Genomic DNA, 6,100 nt, shown 5'->3' on the forward strand with positions numbered 1-6,100 from the left:
CCCACCTGAGCCCGAGGAGCTACGCACCCGGACCCCGGCCGTCCTCGACGGCCCAGCGCCACTCGCTCGCGCCCCGCGTCCCCGCCGCGGCTGCTGCTGTCGCCGCGGCCAAGGGCCCAGCCCCACGATCCCTCGCCTCCCCGGCAGGCGGGCGAGCTCTGCAGAGCGGCGGCGGTAGCCGCGGCGGCGGCGGCTCATTACCATAGACCTGCTCGCGCCGCCGCCGCCTTAAAGCGGCAACGCCAGCCGCACCGAAGAAGGTGGGCCCCACCCGGCGCCCTCCTCCGCACGGACGTTCTAGGATTCCCGCTGGCCAGACCTCCATTCTCAATCCCTCCCCAGGCCTGCCCCTGGGCCGGGGCCAGATCCCTACCACAAATTAGAGAAGAATTAACAATCAGAAGCCAGACAGGGCATGATAATAATAGTGGTAGTGCCCTTAGTATGCTTAGAGGTTTTCAAAAACATGTTGAAGGGCTCTCAGAGACCAAGGGCCCACCTCACACCACCCAGCACGGTTGTCTGCTGATAAGAGCTCATGGGTCCTGGGTCAGGCTGAGCTAAAAGGGGCCTGCTCAACAGTAGAAACCTCCCCCATATTTCAGAGTGACACCCTATCTCCCTGGAACACACAGTAAAGGCCTGAACCCCCCTCCATCCCCACTCCTAATCCAAGTTGTGGTCTAATTAGGATGCCCCTTGGGGTCCAGCTGCTGGGCTTGGACACCACCTGGACTTTTCAGGGGGAGGCAAGCTGGGACTGCCAAAGCCAAAGCCAGTCGGTATAAACTCACCAATATTACTAAGTTCTGAGGCCCAGAATGGCTGAAATCTGTACAGGGTCACAAGGCTGATTAGGGATGGAGCCAAGCTTTAGGACCCAGGCTTCCTGGATCCTAGACCAGTGGATTTCACTGCCCCCTAGGGCCTCTTTTCTAGAGAGATGACCTCTTGCCCCCTCCCTCCTTCCCCATCAGTGTCCAGCTGCTGTTCCCCTCCTTCCACCCACAGCTTTGTGATTAGCAAACAGCCCTGCCCAGAGCACAGCTTAGGCCTGCAGACTGAACCTTCCACTTGAAAGGGGTGTGCAGGACTCCAGGAGTCCTGGAGGTGGCCCAGGCATGGAAACTGGGGCACGAAGAAGAGCCGGGCAGGGTTGATGGAGGGTGATCCGGAAGGAGCTCCCTTCTCTCCTATTCCACCCAGGGACTCTTATTCCAGGGACAATAGGGCCAACTTCGTGGACTGAGAGGGGCCTGGTCAGCCAGTAGGAGGGCTGGCCTAGGGAGGAGGGTAGGGCTTTATTTAGCCTCAGTCCCACCACCCTCTGGTTGTGTGACCTTAGTCAAATACCTGTACCTCAGTTCGCCTTTTGTAAAATGAGGGGACTGAATAAGGTACCTATATCTGGTTTCTAAAAGTTAATCTAGCAGTAGAATCCTTTTTTGAAGTGAAATTGAAGTAGAAGTCCAAAATATTAAACAGATAAAAGTAGTGTTCCTGGGTTGAAGTGTGGGTCAGGGCCTTGCCTTATCCCCATGGCTCTGCCTATCAATACATCTCTGGGCCACCTTGTAGGGCTTGTGCTCTGGAGGAACGTTGGTTGAAAAGCATTGAACCAGATGCTCCCTTGCAATGCTTCATTTTGGTCACAGCAGAGGAGAGCATGAATCCCCTCTCAGGGACCTGGGGCCCAGGGTCACAGTGTGACTACACATTGATGCCTAGGGTGAGCTGATATATCACTTTCTCCTCATGGGAAACGAGAGGAGATGGGCCTTGGGGACAGCAAGAGGGATTAGGGTTAGATTATATTTCTGGCAGTGGCGGTGGAAAGGATGGGGAGAAGGAAGTGGGAGGATGACCCGTGGCTCCTGGGAATGCTCTCGCCTTGATTGAAGATGTGCTTTCTTCCTCTGGGCAAGGCCAAAGGCAGTTCCAGAGGCAGATGGGGTGGCTTAAGCAGCCTCTGTAGGGCTCTGCCTCTCTCTCGACTTGCTTTGACTCTGGTTTGGGAGGATCTGGGGCTGCGTGGGCATTTTGCTCTTCACCTAATAGCCATGTGGCTCGGAGAATGCTCGGAAATTATACCATCTGTTAATTATCCTTTGAATCAGGGTTGGGTAATGAGACTCTCATTTCTGATGAAGGCCTAAGCCAACACATGGGGAAACTGCAGCTTTCCATTCATCTCTCTCCTTTTGTACTAAACTGAGCTTTCTGGGTGGGAGAGAGCAGCAGCCTTGGCTCTGGGTCATGTGTGGTTCACCATTCTGGAACCCAGCACTGAGGCAGGGGTTGCCATGGAAGGCACAGGAACAGGAAGCCCTCCTCCGGGTCAGTGGCCTTTCTACCCAAGGGTAGACAGTTGGGGGATGTGATGAACCTCTCCTTTCATCTCCAAGCATATTTGGCAAATAGTCCTTAACCTTTCTCCCTGCCCTGCCCCCAGGGGCACAAGACAGAGCTGCCTCTCCATCCATTTTCGCCTCCTTAGCTGCATCCACCTCCCAAAAGCTCGAAGGAAAGTTCCAAGTCTTCTGTGCTCCAGAGTGTCTCCAACAAGGGCTTGCCCTGGTGGTGTCCTCCTTGACCCCCTAGAAGAAGGGCTGCCTACTTCATGGAACTTTCCAGCTCTAAGGAACCTTTAGACCTCCCTCCTACGTGGGAGAAAACCAGGGTTCAGGAAGATCCTGGAGTCTGTTCAAAGGGAATTCACTGCTCTTCTAGGCCAAGTTTTAGTGGAGGCTGGGGAGGGGAAGTGACATGCTGGGATGTCAGCCTCAGGCTCCCCGGCCCCCCCTCCCCCCCCCACTCTAATGGGTCTTCCTCACCCCATGGGTCTTCCTCACCCAGGCTGCTTCCTGAGGGTTCCCTGGGCATATGGAGAATACATTTTTGCAAAGAGCCTGGCTCTGGCTCTCAGCTGAAAAGGATAGAATGGGTGAAGTGCTCTAGGAGCAACTGAGACCGAAAAGGCTAAAGGAATTCAGAGGAGAGAGCACTGAAAGTGGAGGAAATCCTCCAGGGCTTGCTGGAGGAGGTAGGACTTGGGTTGCATCTGGCATCAGAAACCGTATTCCTGGCAAGAGGAATTTGCATAAGCAAATTCATTGTACCTCCAGGTTAAGGGTCTTCTCCAAGGTTGCACAGCTCATAAATGGCAGACCTGGAACTGGAACCACAACCCAGGCAATCTGCTTCCAGAGTCCATGCTTTTAAGCATTAGACTTATGAATGAATGAGCTGTGTCACGTTGGCTGATGCCAAGGTTGGGGTGGTTATGTTGTGGCCCAGCACAGTGGAGAGGTAGACAAGGCCACATTTGGGAAGAACCAGGTGACCTTGTCAGGGCAGATGCTTGTGGGCTGAAATTCTAGGACCAATGGTCTGCTTGAAAGGAGGGGTGTGGAGGGAGGCTGCAAAAGGGAAGGGTCGCGGTGACCTTTGCTGGGTGGGCAGGGCAGTTTCTCTGGCAGGAGAAAGAAGTGTGAGGATCCTGATTCTCCCAGGGCAGTTCCTGTTTGCCTCGCTTGGTGTTGCTTTATAAAGGGCACAGAAATGGGAAGGGAGAGGCTGGCCATGTGGAACCCCAGACATTGCTATGGGGTGGGGTAGGATGGAAGGGACCAAGAGCCAAAAGTTGGGGCAGGCCAAGACCTGAGTGTCTCCTGTCCACACTTGCCTTCTGTGCCCAGTCCACTTCCTTGCACTTTTCTTCCCAACTGAGGGTGCCCCTTGAGGGTGGGCCCCCACTCCATGCCTGGCACTGAGGGGCATTCTGTCAAGGGTTGTGAGGAGGCTTGGGGTCTTCGTGTGATCCCTTCCCCTCCAAACCAGTCTCCACTCAGCAGCCCAAGTAATTGTTTCTAAATCAATAAACATTTTTTTTAGATTAAAAAAAAAATCTCTCCCAAATTTTTACTTTGGAAAATGGCACGTGTTCAGGGAACGGGCCAGCGGTGGTACAATGCACCCCCAGGTACTCTCCATTAATCAGATTCACTATGCTTTTTCTCACAATTTTTAGAGAAAAAAAATGAAAGTAAGGTGCAAACGTCATGGCCCCCCAACCCTCCGCAGCCCCGCACACCCTGTGCTTGGATGGAGCTCTCTCCCACACCCCACAGGGAGACTGCCACACCCAGAACACAAAAAATGATTCCTAGTATCATCTAATATCCAGTCTAATCCAAACTCCTTGCTGTCCCTCAGAGGTCTTTGATAGCTACTTTCAAATCAGAGGTTTATATATAACATTTGGTTATATATCATTTTAGTTTGCTACCTTCCTCCCTCCCTCCCTTCCATGTGAAAGTGACTGAAGAGTCCAAGCCAATTTTCTTATTGCATATGCCACATGCTGGATTTATCTGATTAAAGGACCCCTTATGGTGTCTTTCACAAAGTAATACTGCAAAGTCTGAATCTGAGCATGTTGCTCCCTTCCTGAAAACCTCACGCTGGGCTTCTTGGAGATGCCTGAATAAAAGCCAACTTCCTCATATTAGTCCACAAAGCCCCGAGGGGCCCAGCCTCCACAACTTTTACTCTGTTCTGGGCACCCTGGCTTCCTTCCAGCTGTTGAATATGGTAGCCTTAAATATCCCCCTTCTCTTGGCACATATCACAAGTTGTAATTACATAAAGTATTTATTTGTTAATTTATTTGGTTGACATCTGTCTCAGCCACTAGCAATACGTTCCAGGAGCAGAGAGAACACGTGTGTCTGGAATACTAGCACCTAGCATGGTACTTGACACATAGTAGGCCTCGGTAAATACTGGTGAAGTGAATGGATAGACGAGTAGTTGGATGAATGGCTGGCAGGCTGGCAGAGGGAATGACCAGGTGCTTGTCCATTCTTGGAGCTATGATCTGGGAGGCCAGGTGGGTCTCTGGCCTCCTTGGTGGACAGCCCTGAACTCATTTACTTTAACCACAAACCTGTATTTCCAATGCCCGGTGCAGCCAGGAGCTGTTGGCCTGATGTCCCAGACAAGTTTAGATAGACTTTCTTTGAGGCTTATTAAAAGATGGCACTAGATGCCATAACCCAGCAGTAGGTTCTACCCACAAGGTCACACTATTTGCTGAGCGTAGCTCGATAGGTCTAGCATTCCATATGCCTGATGTATAGTCCATCTAAGATCCAGCTGAGATCATTTTTGGCTCCTGAGCACAGGGAAAGAGCTGGAGCCTGGGGCTGAGCTATGAGCAACATATCCCAAAGCAACATCTGCAATAACTTAATTGTTAAGTGTATCAGAACAGGCCTAGGGGAGCCCTGTCTGCCCCTGGTTATGCTCTGGCACCAAACTAGGTGTGAGAGGTACACAAATGAACAAGACTAATCAGTCTAGTGTGGACAGAGACAAGTGTAGTGGTAGAGCTGTGTTTGTTAATATTTCTATGTGGGATAGGGGAGTTAGGGAAGGCTTTGGAGGAGTGTGGACTTCGGTGGAGAAGTCCGGGCTTTACTTGGTAAGTTGCGAGAACCGCCCGAAGCCTTGGGGCAGGGGAGGGTAGGAGGGTGGCTGGACCTTCAGCAGCCCTCCTCTGGCATCAGAGTAGCCCCACGAAGGAGGAGCTTGGGGGTGCAGACAACAGCGCGGGACAACAGTCCAGTAGGACAGCCTGGGCTATGGTTGGGGAACAGGCTGCCAAGGGGGCAGACGTGAGTGACCAAGAGACTCAATGGGACTTGGGAGGCAGGCCATGGGGGTGATGAGGAGGTGGTCCAGGATGACTCCCAGTTGTTTGTTTGGGTGTCTGAATACCCAGAGGAGAGAGAGGGCAGAGGATCAGCTAGGGAGTTGGGCTCTGTACTTAGGACTTTGAGATCCTGGTAAAGTCAATGTGTATGTGGAGTGGGGGGCGGGGGGGGGGGAGTATGGAGCTGGAGACGCGTGGTGAGAGATGGCAGATTTGGGATGTAAAGGAAAGCAGCATGCAGGGGAAGGGTGGGGAGAAGCCAGAGCTCCAGGGAACCAGCATCTAGGGGCAGGTCCAATCTCCTTATCCTACTGGCTCCTCTACTCTTAACTCAACAACACATCATTCTCTGCTCTCCTGCTATTTGGACCTTCCTCCTGTTCC

This window comes from Suricata suricatta, chromosome 8, assembly GCF_006229205.1.
Source record: "Suricata suricatta isolate VVHF042 chromosome 8, meerkat_22Aug2017_6uvM2_HiC, whole genome shotgun sequence".
Classification (NCBI taxonomy): domain Eukaryota; kingdom Metazoa; phylum Chordata; class Mammalia; order Carnivora; family Herpestidae; genus Suricata; species Suricata suricatta.